Genomic DNA, 25,564 nt, shown 5'->3' with positions numbered 1-25,564 from the left:
CCGGAGATCTGGGCCTTTTCATTCAGTGCTAATGGTTAGAGCCTTTACACTGGGGCATGGTTCACAAAAGAATTTGGCAGAGCAGTCTAAAGACGCATCCATTGTAAGGACCATAAAAACCTGCACCAAGTACAAAAAAACCCTTACCTTATGTCTAGAACTGTATGGTGAATTAAAAAAACACAACAAAAAACAGGATACTCAGGGGAGCAGCAGGTATTAAATAAGAGAAAAACTGCCGCTTTCAGCTAGTGTTAAAGACAAATATAGAACATTTCTTTATTTTGACAAAAATTCATGGAGCGCGAGTGCCATTTTGATGAATTTGGAGAAAAAACAAAACAACAACAAATACCTGTTCATATGAACGATGTTCAAATGCAAGTGCTGTCTGACCGCGAATCAGACAGCATCAGCACTGAATACTGGTGGAGAAATCCGCAGCATGCAGCCGGGGGTCATGTGCTGCCTGTGAGCGGCCAGTGATAGCGCCACTCACAGGCAGTATCAGCAGCGCAAGGTAATTAGAAAGAAGGTTGTATTTATCATTAAAACACACTGGCATTTTTTTTTTAAAGTACCGAACAACCCCTTTAAAAAATGCAAGTGTGAACAGCGCTTTCAGGTGTGTCCACATGTCCAGGATTTGACCATTTACCATGCATTCACATGCATTGGATGTGGATGAGCAGATTTCATAATGATTTAGATGAGGAATCAGCAACCTAATCTTCATGAAATCCTGAGAGTCTGAACATAGCTTTAAAGAAGAAGAAAACTGCTGCCACTATATTCTCTAGACCGACGTGTTCTCCTGTATTGCACAATTCACATGAACCATCACGGCTCAGTTCCATGATGAGTCTATAATGAAGTCATTCTGTTTGCAGTGTGTGTGGGTGTACGGTCAAGGACCCTCCTAGTACACAGGAAGACTATGAAAACACCACATGATTAATCATGCCGTTCTAGAGAGCGGATATCTAAGACAGTCGCAGCTTTCCCTGATGGTTATAATGAGTCGCCTGCCAAGCCCTCCAATATTAGCAGGCTAATAGAAGCCAGACTGACACCTACAGACTAGACATAAGACGTCTGTAGAACAAGTAAAAACCTCCGCACTAGCAATCATATTAGAAAGGGTCTTAACTGCATGAAGAAGGTTTGTTAAAGGGATATGGCATATCCACTGCTGTGACCGCCACCTGTAAAAGGCATTTATTTATAGACATACCATAACATATAACTAGAAGATAGATTATTTTAGAGGGGTATTTCTATTACCATAAAATAGCTGTGAATTACTATAATGGGTGGATATCTGCAATAACACATTCCAATTAATATTTAATATCTCAGGACACAGTTCATCCAGGAATCCTTCACTTGATGATCACAAGATATACAGTATGCCTCCTAAAGATGGTGGCCACATCCATACAAACATAGAACCATTGGCAGGATAGCAATCATAATGTATATGACTTCACAAAGCTATGGGCATCGTGCAGGCTCCAATACAGGAGAAATGTAAAATTGTAATTAATCAGAATGTCATCCATGTAATTCCACAGTAAAACAGCTATCCCGTCAACAGCTCAAAAATTATTAGCAATTATCTAGAGTGGAGAGCTACCAGCTCCCCTCCCCCCAAAACACAATAGTAGTCCATGGATCTAACAGCGACAGAGAAATAAGGGTGAGATAGTCAGTCTATTAAGCCCAAGTTCATAAATTGCGTTTTTTGCAGTGTTTTTTTTCTACAGGCAAAACCTGCTCTCTTGGAAGTACAGAAGCGGTTACAAAATGTAGGTTTAGCGGAGTTTTGTTGGGTGCAGATTATGTGTCATTTCTCTACAGTACATGCTTAATAAAGTTACATTTTATTCACCAAAAATGCAGTAAAAATCATGGTTGCTTTTCTTACACTCATTGCTTTCTATGGGTGAAAAACTGCTGCAAAAACGCTGAAAGAACTGACATGCTACAGATTTAATGACTGCTGCAGTTTTCCAATTCAGTCAAGGAAAAAAAAAAAAAAACAAGTGTATGAATGAGATTTCTGAAATCTCAGCTTTTGCTGGTACTGTAAAAAGTAGTTTTTATTTTGCATACAAAAATGATGCAAAACTAAATGTGTGGACATAAGTCTGGTCAAACTCCTTTAGGTTAAGATATTGATTACCTATTCTAAGGATAGTTCGTCAATATAAGATCGATGAGGGTCAGACATCAACCAATCAGCTGCTGTCAGCACCAGCCGGATGTAAACAATGAAAGGTGCTGAACGGCACAGCGCTATCCGCTATGTAGTGGTTGTTCGCGGGTACTGCAGCTCAGCTCCTATTCACTTTAATACACTGTTTATGTTCTGTCACAACTGAAAACAGCTAAGCAATGGGGAACCAGATGTCTGACCCCCTCCAATGTAATACTGATGACTTATCCTAAAGATAGCACATAAATGTATTAAGACTGTGAACCCCCTTCACATTTTTTGTCTATTACATAGATCTATTAGTCTATTAGATAAGAGCCTTTTTGTTTTTCACCTACAGTTTTGGTTTGGTCCCCATTCCATGTAGCTCCTCAGTGTCGCACGACTTTGGAAGATGTATCGTGACCAGCCTATGATTAGGTCACATTTACTGGTCAGGAATGGACGAGGCTCCACAGCACTGACCTATCGCTGCGCCATCTACAATAACGCCCCAGATCAGTGTAGTGCGTTTGTGCAATACACATACATAGACCCAGCACAATGTAGCCGGATCCATGCGTGTGCAGAGGGGAGCAGGACACTAGGGGAGGGACGCAGAGCATGGTCAGACAGTGCACTGCGTACAGGGAACTGCCGTAACAGCGCCAAGATGGAAATGATCAGAGCATGGCGAGGAGGTGGACTTCAGAAACAACAGATTCCGTACATGTTGATTAACCAGTAAAAAAGTGATTTCTGTGTTGATATACTTTTATAAAATTGAAAAATCCCTTTAAAAGGGCTCCTTTAATGCTTACAACATCTTATGCCACCATTATCAGCCTGATATGAGACAACAATATGAAAAGAACAAAAAGAAAAAACATTTTATAAGCAAATAAACAAAGCCCAAAATATGCTTTAAATATTAAACATCTGCCTGCTGTGGGTAATAAATGTGCAAGAACGCTCGGCTTGTAGGCGCACCCCACATAAGGGCACACCGGGTGAGCCTGCCAGCAAGCACTCGCAGTAAAAGCTTTATTAATCTCCATTATAGTCTATTGCTGTGTAATTACCGCTCTACACAGGCTTCTAGAAGTCTATTACCTAATCATTCCTGAAAATGACAACCACCCCAGACCTTCATATAGGCATGGGATATAATCCTGAGCCAAGAGTGAGCAGAGCGCCAATAGTCTGCGATCCGGACAATAGAAGTTGGAGCACTTGGAGACCAGAGCTGGTTACATAAGGTGGATGGTGGGAGAACGTCTGGCACCCTCCAGATCCCACCTGACATTTCTCTTATGTGAATGACTAGCTTAAATGGAAACAGTCACCATGCCCAATCTACCAGCCTCATATTATTAAGCACAATGAGGGAAAAGATTTCGAATAACTTATTTTACACTTTTAGATTTCTGCTCAAACTATAGAATCCAGTGGGTGGTCTCACTCATTGATAGCGGGAGGCACGGAGTAGGCTGTCCATTTGACCACTGAGCCCAGAAGGTGCTGTGATTTTCATTAACATCTGAATCTTCTCCCACAATCCTACACAAATCTGCTCAGTAGTGATGAGCGCAAGTGCTTGTTACTCGAGTTGTCTAGGGTGCTCGGGAATGCACAGAGAATTGCGGGTGCTTGAGTGACATGTTCGAGTCCCCGCAGCCGCATGTTTCGCAGATATTAGACAGCCACAAAACATGCAGAGATTACCTGACAAACACAGGCAATCCCCACATGTTTTGTGGCTAACAACTGCGACACATGCAGGGCCTCAAACAGGTCACTCGAGCACCCGCGATACTTTTTGCTCAGCTCTGTAATATACATCACATACAACGCTTTAACATTATGTGAGCATTTTTATGATCAAATGTTCCAAACTGTATGGATCCAGCTTTTAATGCTACTGATTTTCACAAGTTATGCTGTATACCTACTAAATATTACGGTCACTGCAAACAAATACTTAATAAAGCGCACCTATCAGCAGGATTGTGCTCAGTAAACTACATACACTATCAGGTGGGTGACATTACACTGATTAAAATGATACATTGGTTGATGAAATCCATCCTGTGATTCTTGTGTAATCTTTACTTTCAGTTTGGAGATAATGATATGCTCGTGGGCGGGCTGTGTGGGGTGCTCTATCTGGTGCTCTGCTTACATATTCATCTGTATGCTCTTATGACAGTTAACTGATCGTTCACTGACCTGCCTCCTATTTTAACTAGCCCTGCACTACTAGATGCATTATGTAATATAGGAGGCAGGTCAGTGAAGGATCAGTGAGCTGTCATAAGAGAATATGGATGAATATGTAAGCAGAGCACCCGATAGAGCGCCCCCCACAGGCTGCCTCGGAGCACAGGCATCTCATTATCTCCAAACTAAGTAAAGATTACACAAGAAGCACAGGACGGGTTTCATCAAAGTATCATTTTAGTCAGTGTAATGTCACCCACCTGACAGTATATGTAGTTTACTGAGCACAATCCTGCTGAAAGTTTTCTATATTAAAGCACACCTATTTGCAGATTAACAATACTAATGTGTCTGATTACAATACTATTGGTAAAGCTACAAGTGTATGTATGTACAAGTGTATGTATGAGTCAGATGCTACAGGGATAGTTACCCTCAGGAGTCTAGGTAGTCTGAGCTCGCCTACTGTCTCATCAGGTCCCCAGGCTGCCAATCTCCCTGCCCCTGCAACTCTGCTCCTAAAATTGGTTCCGTTTTTCTCACACTGGAAAAAGATCTGTTTTTTTTGCTTATTGGATCAGTTTCAAATAGATGATTACTTGAAAGTTCACATGTCCAGTAGTGAATGTGAAATATTTAATTTTTCCACCTCCAGCAAGCAAAAAACAGATCCTTTTTCAAATGGGAGAAAAACGGATGGCTATTTAATGGATCTGTGACACCCCAGGGGTCTGGTTGCCACAGTGATAGAGATATTACGTCTGAGAGCAGGTGGGAGGTCCTTTGGTCAGGGATCCTGTGCATGCCACACCTCCTGCCCAGTCTTGGGAGGGGAAGAACTTCCCCTATATAAACCCGGGGCTGAAGCAGGGTTAGGAGTCAAGGAGAGTAGAGACAAGAGACAGTCATAGGAAGAAACAGCTGGAGCTCAGTGGGAGCAATACTACTACGAGTCAGGGGCTGGCAGCTGCAGAGCTCGCCCTGACTGAGAAGCTTTCTTACTGGACCCGGCGTCCGAGGCTGTGGGGACTAACTCTTACCCAGCAGCAGAAGCCGACCGGCAGGGGATTTCAGGTCCTCAGGCCCAGAAACCCGAAGGCACGGTCACACGTGTGGGACCAGCACCGCCATCGTGGAGCGGAAGCCAATAGAAGGCCCCGAGTCACCGGCCATACGGGTGAGCACCACACGGTACACTCAGGGACGTGGGCTACTTATATCCGCTTCTAGCAAGGTAGCCAGAAGAGTACAGTCAGTTTGGGAGGCCTACAACTCCGCCTGGTCAGGGGAGACCCCATCTGCTCAAGGACTGACCAGGCCCCGTTCGCTAGCAAGTACTCCGGGAGGGTCTATCGTTGTTACCAGTAAAGACCCTGAATTACACCGCACCGTCTCTGAGTGGTTCCTGCTACCCCCATCTTCCACGTCGGCTGCCCTGAGGCCATACCCCTCCCGTTGGGGGTTATACTATCACGCTGCACAATTCTACACCGGCCTCAGCGGTCTGCCCTGCAGCGGCAGCTCCATAGCTGCAAATCAACGGGTGGCGTAGTCGACACTCAAATAACATCTATCAAGACTGCCACACACTGAGTCTGACCCCCTGGGCACGGACCGGGTCCCCGCCACTCGGAGACTACAACCCTCATCTGATCCGGTTCCGGGTAAGCCCCCGTGCGCGAGACGCTGCGCGACACAGCAGGCCCAGGGGCGCGTCAGATCCATTTTCCATAGACGTCAATGTTAAAAAAAACGGATCCATTCAAAATCAGTTTTTTCAGGCGGACAAAAAAGTTGTGTTCTCACAACTTTGCTGCATCCGTTCTAACGGTTGATTACAGCACACGTGAACTTAGACTTAGAGTTGAATTCTCTATGAGGCCTTTCTATGAAACCCATATGCCCTAACAAGACTTTTCGACAAGAGGTTGTCATTAGAAGACAGTCATCAAGCAGGATCTTTACAAGTATACAGTAGCTAAGTAAAATAAAAACTCTGTACACAACTCTATAATGTGAAGAAGTCCTAAGAAAGGAATAACAAAGAAAATTTCCAGTTGCAGAGGGGTAAATTTAAGTCTCTTGCTAATACATCATCTTCCAGTCACATTCCAGTAGATCACACCTGTATGTATGAATACAAATTTTAATTTTACACCGCAAGACTGGAATCCCACATTGCTGGTAGTACTGAAGGAGGTCACAGTACATATGCAGAGCATTCAGAGTTCAGGTTATAAATCCATCATGTGGGTCAGATAGCAAAAATATATAGCGGCAGTGGCTATCCAACATAGCGGTGTCCCATATGCTTGCCACCATTTCTAGTTCAGAAATGAAGCCGTCAATTTTAGAGCTCCATTTATTTGACGCATTTCACATTTTTAGATCTTGCAGTATGACTTTTACTATTAGGTGGTGAAAAAGAAGAAGAGGGAAGGGCATTTGCAGACAGGCAATATCGCTTACTTTCATGGATAAGTAACAGCATTAGTAAGTCACATTGGTCATGGCTGCTTCGCTCTTCAACAGCAGAGTCAGGAAGGTACTTCATAGACAAGCAACCTACTTCTTGAAGGATTTGTCACACTAGAGAAAAGCCCTTAAAGCACCACTCCTGCAATTTTTATTTTACTGCAGGAGTGGTGCCACTAATCTAAGCTCCTTGCCCCTCGTATTATACTCACCAGCCACCATCTTCATCTTTTATTGGCACCGCTCCGGCTGGTCTTTTGCAAGTTTTTACCTCCCTGATTGGTCCAGTGTTTGCTGGGAGAACTGAAAGTCAGAACTCAATGTAAGTCTATGACAGCCAGAAGAAGGCCATAACGAAGCTCATAGACTTACACTGAGAGCTTGTGACCGCTACCTCTGACTTTCGGTCAATCAGAAGTTGTGATCACAAGATGGCGGATAAGGAACGGTGCGTCACCGGGAAAAGCCGAAAACAGCAGCTGGTAAATATATTACTAGGGTCAGGGCACTTAGATTAGTGGCACCACTACAAGGCCAAAACACAAATAAATGCTGGAATGGTGCTTTAACTAACGTGGCTGGAGTGGGTTCCTGTAACCCCAGCAAACAGGTGATCTTAGTGGTGGAAGCACCCGCCAACCGAAATGAATGTAGAATTACATGCGGAGCAGTCACATGAACTTGAGCCTGCCCAAACAGTGGCATCATAGAGGAGGTCTCCACAAGAAAAGAAGCAGTTGATGAAGTAGTGAAAGCGCTGGGTTTCACCTTGTGTCTTCTTGTCACAAGCTACAAGTGAATATATTATGACATGTTGCAGGTGGTATTCACTGTAGACGGGCTCACGTACTGACAAGCGGCTACAACCAGAATACTGCTGAAGGAGGAGAAACAGGCGAAACCTGTTGGGACAGGGTACAAGGCTAATTTGACTCCCCATCCCCCATTACTATATATATATATATATATTTTAACACTTGCTTTCCACCTTACTGGTAACAATGAGAACATCTGCCTAATGCTTTATTATTTAGGCTCTTTTCCTATGTTTGTTTGCACATTTAAAACAGCCATCCCTATGCTTATAGAGATCCACTGGTCTATGAATAACTCATGGGCTTAAAGAAATGCATTTATCACATATTCCAACCCCAGAAAAATGCCTAAAGCAGGCCGTGCTTTTCAAATAGCGGTCAGCCGAATTAAGCCTTCTAGACTCTCCGGGTAAATGTGCGTCCGGATTGGAAAGCATACATGTTTATCTCCATAGAGAGATGGGAAAAGGCCAATGCTAGACACCAATAACATCCAACATGCGGACTATTCTTTCCACTAGCAGATTGAGGGCACAGGCATCCATGCTGAGACACACAGACGTAATACTGTTAACAAATCCTATCAGGGCTCGCTCACACAGCGAATAAATCAGAAGAGTGCAATCTGATAAAGAAAAAAAAACTGGATTGCACTTGGGCCAATTTTATTCAATGAGGTAGATGCAGATATGCGATTTTTTTTCTCATGCAGATTCGGCATGAGAAAACAATAGAGTGCATTCAATGCTTGGATCGCATTCGCCCATTCAAGACTATGGGTGCAAGTGAAAAATTTGACTGCACTCGGATGTCATCCGAGTGCAGTCCGATGTACTCGCACAGTCGTTGGAGAAATTTTGTTCATGCGAGAGAATTGTATCATACTAAGGGGGCACTTGGATCAAACTGTGGCAGAGTTTCATCTGAGTCATTAGCATAATTGGCCCGAGAGAATATTCGCTCGTGTGGTCTTGGCCTTAAAATGAATGAGACAAATAAAATAAAGAAGGGGGCATCTAATTTTATGGCCAGATTTACTTTGGTCCTCACTGATAATATGAAATCATGTCCGTTCAATTGCAAAATAGCTGGTCAGGAAACCTTTATTGTTTCCTAAGGGGTTAATAATTGATGAAATCCCAAACTGCTGCCGAAGTAAAACGCCTTCCTGAGCCAAACACAAAGGAACCCAATAACATGATTGAATTTCTAAATTTTAACAAATATCGCAATTCTGCTTCTGTCTTTGCTGGTATGATCTTCTGTGTTACTCAAATCCTAGCATTTAAGAAAGCCATTTAGGTGAAAAGAAGCATAGCCATCATTACAGAAGAGTTCCCCCATAGATTAACATCCAGAATGTTTGTTTTCACACTAATGTTTTGTAGGTACACATATAATGACATTATCCAGAATAGTAAAGGAGGTCTCCACATCCCTTATGATTATCACCAATGTAAACTCTAGGTAGGGATACTAGCAGCAATCTGCTCTTCCCACAGTATGTGCCCATGTTCCAGTGTCTCCATAGGCCGCACATCGAAAACCACTCTATGGATAAGAGGGTGCACTTGCACAAAAGCAAATAATGAAAACTACACTTTGTACTGCAAACTACTTACAGAAAGTAAGAAGATACTTAATCCAATGAAGAAACACATTAGGACCTTTAACCAATCAGATGCTGAGCAGACAACACACTAAGACGTCATATTTTGTCAAGATGCACTTTAGTCTAGCATGACCCCAGACAGTGGTGTCAAATGAGACAAGGGTCTACCACCAGCCAACAGGTGAGTGTCCAATGTCAACTAGATGAGGGGTTGATTATCACTAAAAGAGGGACAGAATAAAAATCAAGAGAAACATGGTTTAATCAGTCTAAAGAAGAACATCAGAAGACAAGAGAAGCATCTGACCAGGCGCAGCCCTAACCTGCTATAACCTGCAGCTGAGTCACTCCTGACATTTACTCTTATGAGCTGTAGGTACAACCCTGGTCATGCTGCAATACATCTTCATACATTCACGCCTCATATACCTGCTAACAATCTACTGACAATAAGAGGAGATGGTGTCAAACTTGTGATCAATGCTTTATTTATAAAGCCAAGAACTAAAAGGCATCGGAAATCAGCAAAATATTAGTCTATTATATGTGTAGTCAGACAACAGGCAAAGTTTCCTGAGCGCGAGTCCATACTGAAACCTATGAAGTAGACAGGATGCACTAAAGGAGTACCGAAAGCCATCACCCAGATAGCCATCACCCAGATAGCCATCACCTGCAATTATCTGACAGGCTGCAGGGTTCTCCATAATGTGCAGAAAGAGTAAGGACAACGATGCCTAAAAAGACAAATGCAGCGCCATCATCTGCTGTGCTATATCCAGGTCATGCACTCACAGGAGTCGCTATGTCCTATACAACAACAGCTTTATTCTGCAGTACCATCAAGAAGCCAGATTATTTTAGGCCTATAATGAATAATACTAACCCTGGGTCCATGGACAAAGGAGGCAGATCCCTTACCTTCTGCAAAATTGGCATTGAAGGAGGCTCTGGACTGAGCACCATCTCTGAACCTTACCCCTATTTTCAGCTTGGAGTTGACAGGATGGCCAGTCACAGCCCTGGGAGGGCCGGCTGCTATTACACAGCAGGACCTGAAATTCCAGTTCTCTTACATTGCTGCCTGCTTTCCTAGGCAAGCTAGCCCGGCCTACCTGGTGTCAGGTTGCACACAGTGAGCATTTGTAGCACCTTGCAAAACAAACATATCACATACCTGGATGTGCCTATACCTGTTGACTTCATTGTTAACCCTTTCCATTCTGTATGCAAGTGCAAAACAAAGCAGGCATTTTCCATGATAAAAACTACAGCCTCAAGAATCATTATTATTTTATTTTTGAAGAACATATGGATGGTGACATTATGTTATCATTGCGTTACCTTCACATTATATGTAACATTTTTCAACTCGCGTTGTTGCGATTGTTCTAGAAGCCACTGCAAAATGTTTTGATTATTATTCACCTTATGCTTTTTTTTTTTTTTTTTTAAATAAGTCTGCCAAGTAGCCAACCCAACTGCAGACAAACGCTCAATAGAATTTCCATGGGGTGCAGCACTAAAATAACACGCCGGCTAGATGTTACATGTGCTTTGATGGAGAATTTGTATTAGGTACTGGCTGTATGATCCCATAGAGCCAGTGTCCGGTCCAATACTTTAAGAGTCGCCAGGGCCCGAGCTGCACTGTTGACTAGTTGGATCATTGGGTCCCCGGCGGCTTCTCCCCGCATTGACGGGTCTCTGCCTACATGCGCATATAGGCAGAGACCTGTCAGTCACTATACAGCCAGGGACTGATGCATGCTGCCCGTGGGTTGGGCAGCATCTGTCAGCTATCAAGTTCACTTTAGGCTTGTTTATAAAGACTATCACATGGAAAATGCAGTCCAATCTGCAGGCTGCGTGTTACAGAGCAGGAGGAGCGGAGCACATGGATATATTGTTTTTGTGAAGATTCAGTTTAACCTGTATTTTAGTCATTTAAAACAACTACTCAGTGTTCTTTGTTATTTCACCACAGTATAGGCATCAGTAATGTACGTTCCCTGTGTGTTGTAAAATACTAACTGGTTGCTGTCTTCTACTATTTCTGTGGCCGCTCCGGTCACTTTCTACCATCTTGTGGCCGCAGCTCTAGCTGGTCAGAAGTCACTGCTAACAATCACTATCTCTCAATGTAATCTATGAGAGCCTAAAGCCACCCCACTATCAGTATTCAGTCAGTATTTTTTCTCAGGAGTGGGTGATAAATGCAGACTTGGTGCCCTTGTTTCTATTATACCTTTTCTCGGATTGTTCCTCACCAAGTTTTGGCTCCCACTCCTGAGAAAGTCGGAACTCCGAACACGAATTTGAAATGCCGAACAAATTCACTCAACACTAGTCACAACTCCGGTCACGTGGTGCAGAAGACGACAGAAGCCAGCGCTGGGAACAGCAGAAGACTGTGATCGTTAAGTATTTTACTACACACAAGGAACAAACATTACTGATACCCATCTGGTGGTGAAATAAAAAACAAACTCCTCCAGAGTGGTACTTAAATCTCTGCTCATTCTGAGCTTTTCTGCTCTGGGACTGGCACCGTTAGTCTTTTGCAGATTAGACATTAAATTGGCAGCAAAATCTCTTGCAAAATCTGCATGTTTGATATGTGGATCTTGTGGCAGATTAGTAGCCGATCTCACCCTGTGTGTTGAAAAAGGTAAATAGGATAGGATTCGATAAGGTGTATGATTAAACTATGATCATCCAATGTGGCAAAGATGGCTAATGTAACATGCAAAAATCACAGAGTAAATGTAGCCACTGGATGGCCTATGGCCAGTAACTATGGCTATTGCTTAATAATTTTATTGTAACATCAAACAATGGCCATAAACATGTCGCTGGATAGTTTTTCAATATCAGTAGTGAAAAGGCTATGCGCAATCCCAAAATTACCCACAGCATGCATGCATGTAGAGACACACATCACATCTGCTTATACTTCTGCCCAGATCCATATTAAAATTCAGAAGTCATTCCCCCCCCTCCCCTAAAAAACAGTCCACGTCTAGTTTCTCCCTAGCCAGGGGCATTTTGAGTTCTTACTGGGTGTAATTTTTGCATTATAAAACAATAGCGCATATACTTTCAGGGTTAATTTACAAAAATAAGAAAGTGCATCTTTCTCTAGACAAAAAGATGGCAGGAGTGTTCATATTGAATGAACATTTCCTACTAGAACAAGGAACTTGTAAGCTATGTGTTAAATTACATGCAAAAAGCATAATATACTGGTTACAATTATGGATCAAATGGCGTTTATTGTATTTGAGAGACTAGTTTAAGGCCTCGTTCAGACGATCGTGTTATCAGTCCTTTTATTGGCTGCCTTTTCAGATCTGCTGCATTATTCCTTACAGCAAAATAAAGCTTATTGACATTTACCAGCCCAACAGAGGCCAAAAGGACCTTTAGGTCCCGGCAGGTAATAAGTGTTTTCTCAAAATCGCAAGTTATCCCTTTATTCATTGGATAAGGAATAACTTGCGGATCGTGGGGGTCCGATAATTGGACCTGACATGTTTGCCATGCAGACACTAAATGCAGTGAAAAAAAAACAACTGCCTTACTAGACCGATTCTTCAAACCAGCTGAAGGTATCCACAGGCTGGGCCGTGTTTGAGAGACCCAGAGGCCAAGTGACCTCGGTTCGGCATTAGAGGCTAAACGGTGGCTACAATAAGAAGTGATGGGCACAGAGTCTCCTCTGGTGCCGCCATCACAACCATGGTCAGGAACTAAATGGCATTCATTCTCTATGAAACCTGAGAAATAGCATGGCTGCGCTCCATCTACTTCTCTAAAGTGTTCTTCTTTGCTGCAGAAACACAGACCGGTGGTTTGTGCAGAAAAATAGGAAGATGTAACCTCAGTGAGGAAGCAACTGTTCCCCTCAGTGCTGATGTGATAAGATAGCAATAAATGCACCTTCTGAGACATGGACATACAGCTACTAAAACAACAAGTCATGGGAATTCTACACTGACTGGTTGTCGGCATATTGTGCATACTGTGGGTACGTGTGACCCTAAAGCCAATCAGTGGCCACAGGGATTACATGTCGCACTACTGGTATCACCGATGAGGACACAGCACCCAGCCATACAATGGACATGCTCTACTAGAGGAGTTGGAAATAATGGGGGAAAAAATTCATTTCATCATTTAACACACAAGCTTGAGACAAAACAAACTAAAACATAATATTAAACCGCCCTGTAATAAAATATACATAATAAGGATCCAGAAACGAAGCATTTTAGGAGAAACAAAAGGTCTTTAGTTTATGGACAGACAATGCTGTCTATGAGACCAGCTCCAAGAGACCCCTTAATTACAAAACAGATCAAAGTATTCCCTCTCCTATAACTGTACACCCCCTCCCCAATAGCAGGGACATCTAAAAGGGTCATGGATCATTAGCTAGCATTTAACCTAAATATATAGAGTCTAAGGTCAGTAAATCTTGGCCAGTGCTATTATCAACTAAAAGAAATACAGTCATTAAATGGTCACTGTGCTGTTACTGAGCCCACACTGCTCAGAAACCAGGTGGCACTACTTTATTCGGAATAGATTCCTTTTATTTCCAGGCTCACAGATCTATATGCTGAGGACAGATATTAGTGGACTTAGTTCCATGTTATGCACTTGTAGCACCCTGAGGATTCGGCTGCTACAGGGGTATTGCACCTCAACCCAGAGGTGTGATATTCCACTCCCGGGTAAGGAAGGAGTGTGGAACTGAGCTCAGATAGACTGCATGCACTACATACATCCCATTTCCGAGGAGCAGGCCGACGGTACTCCCACTTAGAAATGTGCAGGTACAACCGAGCCTGTTCCTGGCTGGAGTGGGAGGGGGGTGGTACATCCCATGTAGTGTAGGGGCAGATAGGGGGAGCAGTCTGGGTAGTGATAGGAGCTCATTGGGTGCTGGTCACCTGAGCTCACACATAGAGGGATATATAAGGAGGGCACCAACTTAGATCAGGGTCAGACGCTGAGAACAAGTCAGTTGGAGAGGAGAGAGAAGGAAACAGCAGCCCTGGAGAGAGAGAGAGTGGAGCAGAGAAAGACCCAGAGGGGGAAGACTGAAGGGACCCAAGAACCCAAATTAGAGCACCGGGTGAGGAGTCAGCAAGAGGGTACCGGAACCCAAGCTGGTGGGGGCAAAGACATTCCCCAGCCAGAGACCGGAGACCGTGGGCAGTGTCTGTCACGGTCACCCACCACATTCACCCCGAAGGCACACCACATGAAGGGTCAGGGAACCCAGGGCCAAGGGTGTCCCAAAAGAAGGCCCGAGGGAGCTGGACCTAGGTGAATCACTGGTGGGGACGGCTGAAGAAAGGACAGAGGGAGAGCTCAGGGCCACGCTCTGGACTTGTTTGGGGGTTGGCCGGATCCAGGACCTGGTGGACGCAGCACGGCTCGGGTGGTCACTAGCAGCTGGAGTGACCAGTACAACATCAGCAGTAAGTAAACACCCTTAACTGCACAACCCGAGTCTGTCTTCATTGCCGGCTGCATCGCACCACCACAACCCCCATCCTCTGCGCCTGTCCCCTCTGAGGCTATACCCCTCCCGTTGGGGGTTATCTCACCAAGCTGCGCACCCACCATCAGCCTCAGCGGACCCTGCAGCAGCGGCGGCCACAGTGACCGCATCACAACGGGTGGCGTAGTCGACACAAAAGAACTTTAGTAACATCTGTAAAGCTGCCACATAACACTTAGCTTGACGCCCTGGGCACGGGACCGGGTCACAGCCGCTCGGAGACTACAACCCCCCATCTGATCCGGTGCCGGGTATTCCCCTCAAAAAGGAATATGTCCCAGGGGGCGCGTCACACTATTCTTTCCTTAAGAAGAAAAAAAATAAATATTGTTTTGTTTAGTTCTGTGCAATGTAGTACAAAATAATGACACACAAATACTAAAATATCAAAATGAAATACACAGTAATGTTCCATTATCAAATCATTAATGACAAATTTCAGTGTGAAAATGTTGCCTTCATGGTCCATTGCATCCAGTCAGATTCTATATGAATGCACTAATTCACGGCATCTCCATCTGCCATCAGACCCATGTGACAGTCACTTCCCAGAGGTCAATGGGAATGTAGGATCCTGAGTGACTATATTAGTGTAAGGAAAAGCAGCAGTTTGTGTACAATTTGAGATGCACAGCACAAGTTCCAGCCTAGCCCCGTCCCTAGCCTAGCCCCGTCCCTAGCACCAGCCCCGTCCCTAGCACCAGCCCCGTCCCTAGCACCAGCCCCGTCCCTAGCACCAGCCCCGTCCCTAGCACCAGCCCCGTCCCTAGCACCAGCCCCGTCCCTAGCACCAACCTTACAAAGGAATAGAGGCGGCACTAGCACGTTACCAATGCATGTCGCTCCCAATATTATATCGGGTAGACTTCCCGCTGTAATGTATTTCATCACCTGATAACAGCTACAAAGATGGTCACCTATGCAAAGTGACCAAGCTACGGTGCGTGTGTATCTGTGGGTCATAATATTTGGCTCTAGATTGTCGTCAATGGGGAGGGGGAGAAGAACTTTCCATATTTACATCACTCAAAGAATGGAAAATATTTGAATTCTAAGGAAAAAAATTAAGCAGGATTACGCTGGCAATCCGATAGCCAACCTTAATTTCAGAGGGATCAGCTAATGATATTGGGATAGTCCAACGGTCCCTTGATGTAAAGCAAAAAATATTGCAAATTGGACAACTTAGGTCCAATCGCACTGCACAGTGCACAGCGTTAGACTGCCAGTTAGCAGTCGTTCAATAGACTTTACACAAGCAGAGCCACACTCCCAATGCACGCCGAATGATCGGTAATAGATCATCAAGCGCACATGGACTCTCATAGTTCTCGGTAGCATGGCAATGCACTGCCGAGAACGATAATCTTTTGTGCAAACTAAAAAGTAAAAATCCTTTCACCTGATGAACAAGCGTTTTGCTCATTTGTCAGGTGAACTGCAGCCTGTTTAGACTTTATGATTATCATGAAATGAGCATTCCTAGAAGAACTCATTCCTGATAATCGGCCACTGTAAATGCACCTTTACTCAATTGTTTCTTTGTGGCAAGAGATGGCCAAGAATTCAAGCTTAGGAAATAGCCATCAGACAAAGCTGGCAACACAGATTAGATAGCTATATGCCAACTGCTCATCTATTCCATTACTTTTGCAATGCTCAGCAATACGTTTCAAATACAAAATTCTAAATGATGTGCACAAAACTAATTGGTTGTTGCCATCAATAGTCTTCCCATGACTTGCATTTCTTCACAAATTCAATTACAACTACAACTCTATCAATGTATTTTCAACAAGACAGTGTGGGCAGACAGAAACATTGCGTGTGAAAGTTTATGAGTCTAATCTAAAGTTATCCTTCCGAGATATCAGAACAGGAAAAGTCAGTACAATCTCAACTTCTTCAAGCAATAACATCTAAAGGCCCCCAAACACATTAAAATAATCCAAGTATGCAGATTCCTGCAGGATCAGCCCCAATATGTATGTATGGGGGCTTTCCGACCCACCGCCAATAGATTAAGTTGATGAGAATGATTGGGCAGTTTGAAATAAAGTTTGTTCTTCTTGTAGATCAGCCACGGCAGCAGATAAAGGCTCCTATACACAGACTACAGTCAGCAGAACCCAACCCTATCCGGTGGGATTGGCCGGCAGTCTAATTTGTATGGGGGGCCTCAACTCTCATGCAATATAGGTCGTCTAAGAAGATAACTAACCTGAACGTTGGATTTCCAATAGCCAATCTGTTTGTTCTCTGGGAGATAAGCTGCCACCAGAGGAGTCTGGTTCCTGTGTATAGAGGAGTTGAAGAAAATGGCTACCAGCCAAAAGACTGTTCAGCCAACAGCCATCTAGTGTCTATCAGGGACTTTCCTGTCCTCATATAGAACACATGAAGGTGCGTGATCATCTTAAAAGGGAATCTGTTGTCATGTTTTTGCCACCACATCCGAGTGCAGCATGATGTAGAGGCAGAGACCCCAATTCCAGCGATGTGACACTTACTGGGCTGCCTGCTCTTAGTTTGATAAAATACTAGTTTCATCTGCTGCAGATTTATCAGTTCTCTGAATGCGGAGTTCTGTATAACCCACCCCCACCACAAAAGCTTTCTGCCCATGTGCAGTGTAAGCAGAAAGCTGTCAATTAGTGGTGGGGGGCAGGGTTATATAGAGCTCATGAATGTGCTTGACTACCCGGCAGCAGGTTTACTAGTCCTCTAGCGATGATCTCCTGCTGATAAAACTGTGATTTTATAAAAATCACACTAAGCAGCATAGAAGTGACACATCTCTGAATTCAGGGTCTCTCGCTCTACATTATGCTGCTCTCAGATTAGGTGGCAAAAACCTGGTGACAGATTTCCTTTAAAGTCTGCATGCTGTATTGTCCTTCCAGTGGATTTACCGCTAATGAACCTTTTGAACTGAAATAAAGGAAACTGCAATGATTGGGTGAGTACCATGGATCTCTATTATTGGACTACAGCTTACGGCTTTGTTCACATCTGCACAATACAGTCATAATGTGGACTTAGCCTCCATAAAAATCAATTTCCAGTATAGTATGTAGTATCGTTTTAGTAGCTTAGTTTTTCATTGAAGTGTTTACACTTCTTAAGCAACATGAGAGAGTTTCAGTGTACCGTCTCTCCCATCCCTTCCGCTAATCATCATGCTGCGCAGCTCCCCTTATGCAGAATGTCGGGGGCCGCTCGCTACCTTCTGGGTTGCAGTGCAGCGTGTGGCAGCTGAATATGTTAGAGAGGGATAAGAGCGTGCCCGCACTGACACGGTGTGAGCGGGATCAATAATTTCCTACAGCGTCAATGCTCTGGGCAAGCGAACACAGTCAATCAATATAAAAGGAGATGTATGGCATGGTGACTGAGGGGGCGGCGTGGTGTCCTTCGCTATACCATTTATGGGGTTTGTTGGGATAAATAAAGTTGGTAGAAAATAGCTTAAACGTAAAACAAAAGTTGAATAAAAAAAAAAAAAAAACACAAGTTTAAAAATAATATAAGAAGGAAGCCTAAATATCAAGCTTTAATGCCGCACCAGGGGCCCCATCCGCATCATTTACGCATTCGTTTTAACACACAAGAAAATGTCCCTTCTCTGTTGCCTCCGTTATCTATTTTGTGCCATCTATCTAATAAAAGTTATGCAAGAGTACATCAGAATTATATATAAAAAAACAAAAAGGGAAGTTTGGCACAACCACCATTTAAAAAGCCTTTATTAATCCAATAGAAGTTGAAAGTCCACATGATGAATGCAAAACTGAAGCATTTCTGGCATTACAAACATGGTATAATATGATAAAGGGCATTTGTAATGCCAGATTTGCAGTCATCAGGTGAACTTCCAGCTTTTCATGGATTACTAATAAAGGTTTATTTTTTAAATGGTTGTGCTGAATTTCCCTTTGTTTTTTTCCTGGTTTTCGCTGTTCCTCACCACTGGGACCTTTCAAAGTGTGTAAATAAAACTAAAAAAAAAAGAAACAAATGACATTTAAAGGAAATAACATTTTCAGATTCCAATTCAAATTTTTATTGAACATTTTTTAACAAGACATAATTCAGATTCAAGTTAACCTGACAACTGGTTCTTGGTACTCGAGGCACAGGCATCATGGATCACAATTCAGCTTCGCCATTTCAGCAGGGCGTTTCATCCTGAAACACTCTGGGGTTTCAAAGACAACATTTAAAAGACGGTGGGAACCATACGGCTCATGTGACTAGTCTCAGAAGACTGTCCCCGCGGCTTCTCCCCACTTCCTCGGAGAAGCCATAGGGGACCAGCCTCTTGGACAAGTCACCCAAGCCACTTGGTCCCTGCACATCTATTAAATTTATGTTTTCTCTGAAATCCTATAGTGTTTCACAGTGACACATACCTGGCTGATGACAGCCCAGTGTCTGATCCATGCCGCCAGTGGTTCCCCTCAATCAGATTTCTGCTTGCTTCCGTTATGGTGTTTTTTTTTTGAAGATATGTGCAAGCACGGATAGGCAGAAATAGTGTTTAAAAAAAATAAATAAATTTTGAAGTTTTATTTCCAGGCAGTATTCAGTTTTGTTTTTTTCTTTCATCAGAGTTACAGCAACAAACATTAATTTCTATGCATTTTTTTTTTATTACAAATTTGTAATGTGTAAGGCCTCACACACATGTAAATGTTCTATTCGTATTTTTTACAGATCCAACACATACCCATTATAGTCTATGTGGCTGTTCACATGCGTCTGTGCAAAACTAAAAGAGACCTGTCTGTTTTCCTCCAGTATCACGGATGAGAAGTGCTAATACAAGTCTATGGGTCCGTGAAAAACAAGTACAGCGCACAGATACCATCCGTCCGTATTTAACATTGCAAAGGATAGACGATTGTAATGTATTTATTCATCCGTGAAAAATACTGATGACACTGGTACCATTTTTTTCATGTACATGTTTAAACACAGAAGTGTGAATGAGGCCTAAGAGCGGTTTATAGAAGGCACCAAAAATTCTACCTGCTCTAGTATTAATAAATCTGCCTAGGGGGTTTATTTAGTTTATATTAGGGGATGGGCTTTAAAATGACATTTATTAGCACCAGTCTTTGCACATCTGTTACGTTACTAGTGGTTCAACTGACAGGAAGCCAAAAGGCAGATATGCAATACTAGTGACAAATATTTCCTGCCTTTCCGGCATCAGTTTTGTTTCTTCATTAGTTAAAAATAATCTATGTTCATCATTAGAAGAAAAGATGCTGAAGGCTGCCAGGCTTTCCTAAGGACTAGGGATATTAGAAACACAAAAGTGGCACTTGGGATTCCCGACTTTCACCCTGGTGTCAATGATGTATGCAAATGTTTTGGCCACAGACTTCGCTCTACATTACCTACTGTATGTAAGTGCACAATAATGACCTATATTATACTGTGCAGGGGCGCAACAATGTATTACATGGTTTCCTATTCATTTGAATGGTCAAATTTCACTACATTATTCTCCCCTGGGGATCGATGCTGATGAGGAACCTCATTTGAAGGTGGCCAAAATGCCATTAACCCATTATCTACCCATGTCCTTTTTTGGGACGCCTAATTTTTTGCTTCTAGCAACTAAGATTTTCTAATTAGGTCCAAAAAAACAAAAAATTAAAATTGCTAATTTGGCAAGTAATGGGTTAATACATTAACACAACAATACCATCAAAAAGAGAAGATGTGAAGTGCACACAATGTACGACATCTAGGTGTTCCCAAAACAATATGCATGGTGGGTGAGTCCTAAAGTGAGGGGTCCAGATCAGACCACCACCAGACACATCTATTGTTAACTGCACACGCTCCTCCAGTTTATATATAAAAATACAAGTGCAATTTCTGTGATTATTACACTAATAAAAAGTCCCTTCATTTTATAGATTGTCTGTGAATTCATGGATGATTGGCAACTCCTTCCTGGCTCTAAAGCCTTAAAAGGGGTTTTCTACTTTTAGAGAAGTGGACCCCAAATGATTCCAGTGACATAAAATAAAGCCAGATAGTGCTCTTTACCCAGCTCCAGCACTGGCTCCCTACATCAGCTTCAGTTGTGACGTCACATCGACTCTTTACATCACCGCTGCAGCCAATCAACAGGTTCAGCAGTTTTTGTCATCTACATTGGACGAGCCGCTGAGCTCTGTGACTGGCTGTTGCGGTGATGTGAATGGTGGGCGTGACGTCACCGGATCAGCAGCGAGGAGATGGCGATAGAGTGGTGGAGTGCGAGTGAGATCTGACCTTCTTATTTTCCATAACAAAAATCAGTTGGGGTCCACTTTAAAAAAAAAAAAAGTGTAAAATCCCTTTAAAACGGGGGGAAGTGGTGTCTTTTGGTCACTGAACTGGGAGATTAAAGCTTGGATTACACAGTTATCAAGCCTGCACATAAATACTGGTATGTCTCACCTGCTATCTGGTACTGTACCTGTACTGCACGGTCAGCAGGTTTGAGATGTCAAACGGAGAGACTCCCTTTAAAAATAAGATTTGCCCTTTGCCATCATCGGGTTTATATCAGGCTGTTCCCCAGATATTAAAAGCATAATGTTACTGTGCTGACTCATGACCATTATCAAAGATGGCATTCATATCTGGCCAGACAGTAACTCCTGAAGGATGAGAGCTGGAATGAAAGCAGCATTCAGTGATCTCACCACGGTCACATGCTTCTGAATCCAGCATATAATCTAGCTGGGAAATGATCAGCGTTCCCTCCCACTACTCTGGACTAACTGTTCATTTTCCATTAGAAAAGAGGGAGTTCAGCAAACACACAAATCAATCATTGCTTGTATGAGTGTCTATATAAAAGGAAGAGAAACAATATGTAATGCATAAGATACTGGCGGCAGGACAAGCAAACAACTGGAGGGGAAGGGGGAGTGGTAAATGCACCGCTAGTCTGGAGGCACAATCAAACTTTAGGAGATTAAAAGCCCCCATATACAGGTGCTTCTCACAAAATTAGAATATCATCAAAGTTAATTTATTTCAGTTCTTCAATACAAAAAGTGAAACTCCTATATTAAATGGAGTAATTACAAACTGTTTATTTCTGTTAATGTTGATGATTATGGCTTACAGCCAATGAAAACACAAAAGTCATTATCTCAGTAAATTAGAATACTTGATAACAGCTTGAAAAATGTGTGTTCAGTAAATGCACTCAATACTTAGTCGGGGCTCCTTTTGCATCAATGCGGCGTGGCATGGAGGCGATCAGCCTGTGGCATTGCTGAGGTGTTATGGAAGCCCAGGTTGCTTCGATAGCAGCCTTCAGCTCGTCTGCATTGTTGGGTCTGGTGTCTCATCTTCCTCTTGGCAATACCCTATAGATTCTCTATGGGGTTAAGGTCAGGCGAGTTTGCTGGCCAATCAAGCACAGTAATACTGTTGTTTTTAAACCAGGTATTGGTACTTTTGGCAGTGTGGACAGGTGCCAAGTCCTGCTGGAGAATGAAATTTCAATCTCCAAAAAGCTTGTCAGCAGAGGGAAGCATGAAGTGCTCTAAAATTTCCTGGTAGACGACTGCGCTGACTTTGGTCTTGATAAAACACAGTGGACCTACACCAGCAGATGACATGGCTCCCCAAACCATCACTGATTGTGGAAACTTCACACTAGACCTCAAGCAGCTTGGATTGTGGCCTCTCCACTCTTCCTCCAGACTCTGGGACCTTGATTTCCAAATGAAATGCAAAATTTACTTTCATCTGAAAACAACACCTTGGACCACTGAGCAACAGTCCAGGTATTCTTCTCCTTGGCCCAGGTAAGACGCTTCTGGCGTTGTCTATTGGTCATGAGTGGCTTGACACTAGGAATGTGACACTTGTAGCCCATGTCCTGGATACGTCTGTGTGTGGTGGCTCTTGAAGCAATGACTCCAGCAGCAGTCCACTCCATGTGAATCTCCCCCAAATTTTTGAATGGCCTTTTCTTAACAATTCTTTCAAGGCTGCGGTTATCCCGGTTGCTTGTGCACCTTTTGCTACCACACTTTCCTTCCACTCAACTTTCCATTAATATGCTTGGCTACAGCACTCTGTGGACAGCCAGCTTCTTTAGCATTGACCTTTTGTGGCTTACCGTCCTTGTGGAGTGTGTCAATGACTGCCTTCTGGACATCTGTCAAGTCAGCAGTCTTTCCCATGATTGTAGAGCCTACTGAAACAGACTAAGGGACCTTTTTAAAAGCGTAGGAAGCCATTGCAGCTATTTTGTTAATTATTGTAATTTACTGAGATAATGACTTTAGTGTTTTCATTGGCTGTAAGCCATAATCATCAACATTAACAGAAATAAACACTCGAAATAGATCACTCTGTTTGCAATGTCTCTATATAATTTGAGTTTCACTTTTTGTATTTAAGAACTGAAATAAATTTACTTTTTGATGATATTCTAATTTTGTGAGAAGCACCTGTACATTAGTAAAACGAAGACCTCATTTTTGACACCAACCATCTAATATGAAGTAAAGGTTTTTCCAACCCCCCCCTGACAAATGAGGTCACGGGAGATAACCATGGGGCTGTTTCAATACATATGTCTGATCCTTGTGTTGTCCCTGTATATAAGCTGCCATCACCTTTCACTCTTCCCCCCACTGACTACTCAGGAACACTCTGCTTAGAGACAGTAAAGGCAGCAGCCGGATACAGTATGAGCACCCGGAGCTCATGTTGGAATTCTAATTAGTAGAGAAATGAGAAAAGGATTCCTTGCTGCCTGTATACCAGTATGTAGCCAGCATGTCACAGGACCACCAGAGACCACTGAACACAGCACCGGCTGGCGACATGTATGCTCTTATACAGTCTTCTGGCAGAGTAATCATATCAGATAATAGCATATAGTATTCTGCAGGACATAGGATACGCTTATTACTTCCCATTTTCAAATAAATGATAAATGTTTAAAATGGTAACCATCTTGTAAAAACAAGCAGCTTTGCAATTTATCTCTTCTTAAATATCCCTCCCATTATCAAGTATGAGGGGCTGTATGATCTTATGGTTTACTGCTCGTTGCCAGGTCTCCTCTGCAGTCTACCAGCGGTAGTCGTCTCCTGAATGGTAGCAAGCTCATTGCTAGAACGTTGATAATTTCTCCGATGCTGGCCGGTTCACTGCATCTGGCAGCAACAGAGCCTCTGCACTCCTCTGAAGCTGTAGAAGCAAAGCAGGCTCTGGTTGCGGCATGAGAGCGTACAGTTTGGGCCAACATCTCAGCCATGCAACTGTCCTGAACGGTCAATCTTCAGGAGCACACGGCCCAAGGCAAGCAGGAAGCCAGGAGACAGAGGAGTGGTGTGCTCCTCAAAAGAAGGATGAGAAATAACCTTTAAGATAAACACCAGGTCTAAATGTTAGGCCTCACTCACACGAGCGTATAACACGGCAGAGTGCTATCCGATGTTTTATCAGGTAGAACTCAGGCCAATGTTATACTATGGGGCAGTGCAGATCTGTGGGGGTTTTTTTCTCCTGCTGATTTGGCATGAGAAAACAGTCACAGCATGCTGCGTGTGCATCCGATAATCGGATCACGCACACCCTACAAGTCTATGGGTAAAACATTGGACTGTACTCGGATGTCATCCGAGGGCAGTCTGATTTACACAGACAATGGAGAAATTAAATTCTCTGTCTTTACTGCACCTGTGCAGCAATTCTTTCATGTGAGAGAATCTGATCACAGTAAGATGACACTCGGCTCTAACTCTGACAGATTTTGAGCCGAGCGTCATTAGCATAATTGGCCCGATTCTCTCACATGTGAGAACAGACGCCAGTGTGAGCGGACCCTTACATGCTGACTGACTGCTGAATCAATGACATAACTTGAATTTAAGAAACAAAGAAAACAGAGGACCATCAGATCATCGGCACTGAAGCTATTGGGAATTACACAGGCGAGTACTTTGATTTTTTATGTTATAATATTTACAGTAGCTAGTTTCCCTTCTTAAATTCTTGGACAATTCCTATAGAATAACAGACTTTATTGTTATTTCCAGTGTAATAGGAATAAAGACATTCACGTAATCTGACACATGATGAACGGCTTTGCAATGTACAGCAACAAGCTGGATCATTATATACACATTATAAAAAGGTTAAGGTTTATATTAAGCCTGTAATAAGTTCTAGCACCACAAATAAAAAAAATAAAAAATCTAGTTGTTTTAGAATAATCTACTATTAATCCTTTGTGTAGAACCCCACAGAAATCAGACTTGATACAAAACTCGCCCATTTTAGTTGTGTTTTCTAATCGTTTGCACCTAGAACCCAATCCTACCTCTACCCTCCCTTCTTTTGAAGTGCACTCTGTCCACATCCACTCTCCTTCCAACCTCCAGGTGGCAGGTATATACTGACCCCAGGCCCGGCCACTGCCTTCATCAACTACTTCTCCACCTTCTCTCCGCTGACATTCCCACCATCAGCATGGGTAACTTCAATATCCCCACTGACACCCGCCAGCCAGTAGCCTTCAAACTTCTGTCACTTGCTTTAACCTTTGGTCTAAGGGTATGTACACAAGGTCAGGAGACGCTGCGAGTTTGTTTGAAGCTGCGTGTTATGCAGTGTCAAACTCGCAGCGG

The 25,564-nt window shown here is 43.1% G+C and overlaps 1 protein-coding gene across 5 annotated transcripts in view; it reads right to left on the bottom strand.

Annotated features, from left to right (window-relative positions):
- The window catches only part of ELF1 (E74 like ETS transcription factor 1), a 114,622-nt gene that overhangs the window by 42,602 nt on the left and 46,456 nt on the right, over window positions 1-25,564 (bottom strand). The window contains exon 1 of one of the 5 annotated variants that reach the window (XM_073663927.1): window positions 10,241-10,386. The exons of 3 other annotated variants lie outside the window; for them this stretch is intronic. The gene's annotated coding sequence lies outside the window, so the exon portion shown is untranslated. Of the gene's footprint in view, window positions 1-10,205; window positions 10,387-25,564 lie in introns of those variants that run through there. One more of the 5 variants, XM_073663929.1, reaches the window with a different exon arrangement.

This window comes from Phyllobates terribilis, unplaced genomic scaffold (genome assembly GCF_046119375.1).
Source record: "Phyllobates terribilis strain yellow unplaced genomic scaffold, ASM4611937v1 Scaffold_2__4_contigs__length_985480577, whole genome shotgun sequence".
NCBI classification, from domain to species: Eukaryota; Metazoa; Chordata; class Amphibia; order Anura; family Dendrobatidae; genus Phyllobates; species Phyllobates terribilis.
The sequence above is the reverse complement of the archived record's forward strand: the minus strand, read 5'-3'. Positions and strand labels throughout refer to the sequence as shown.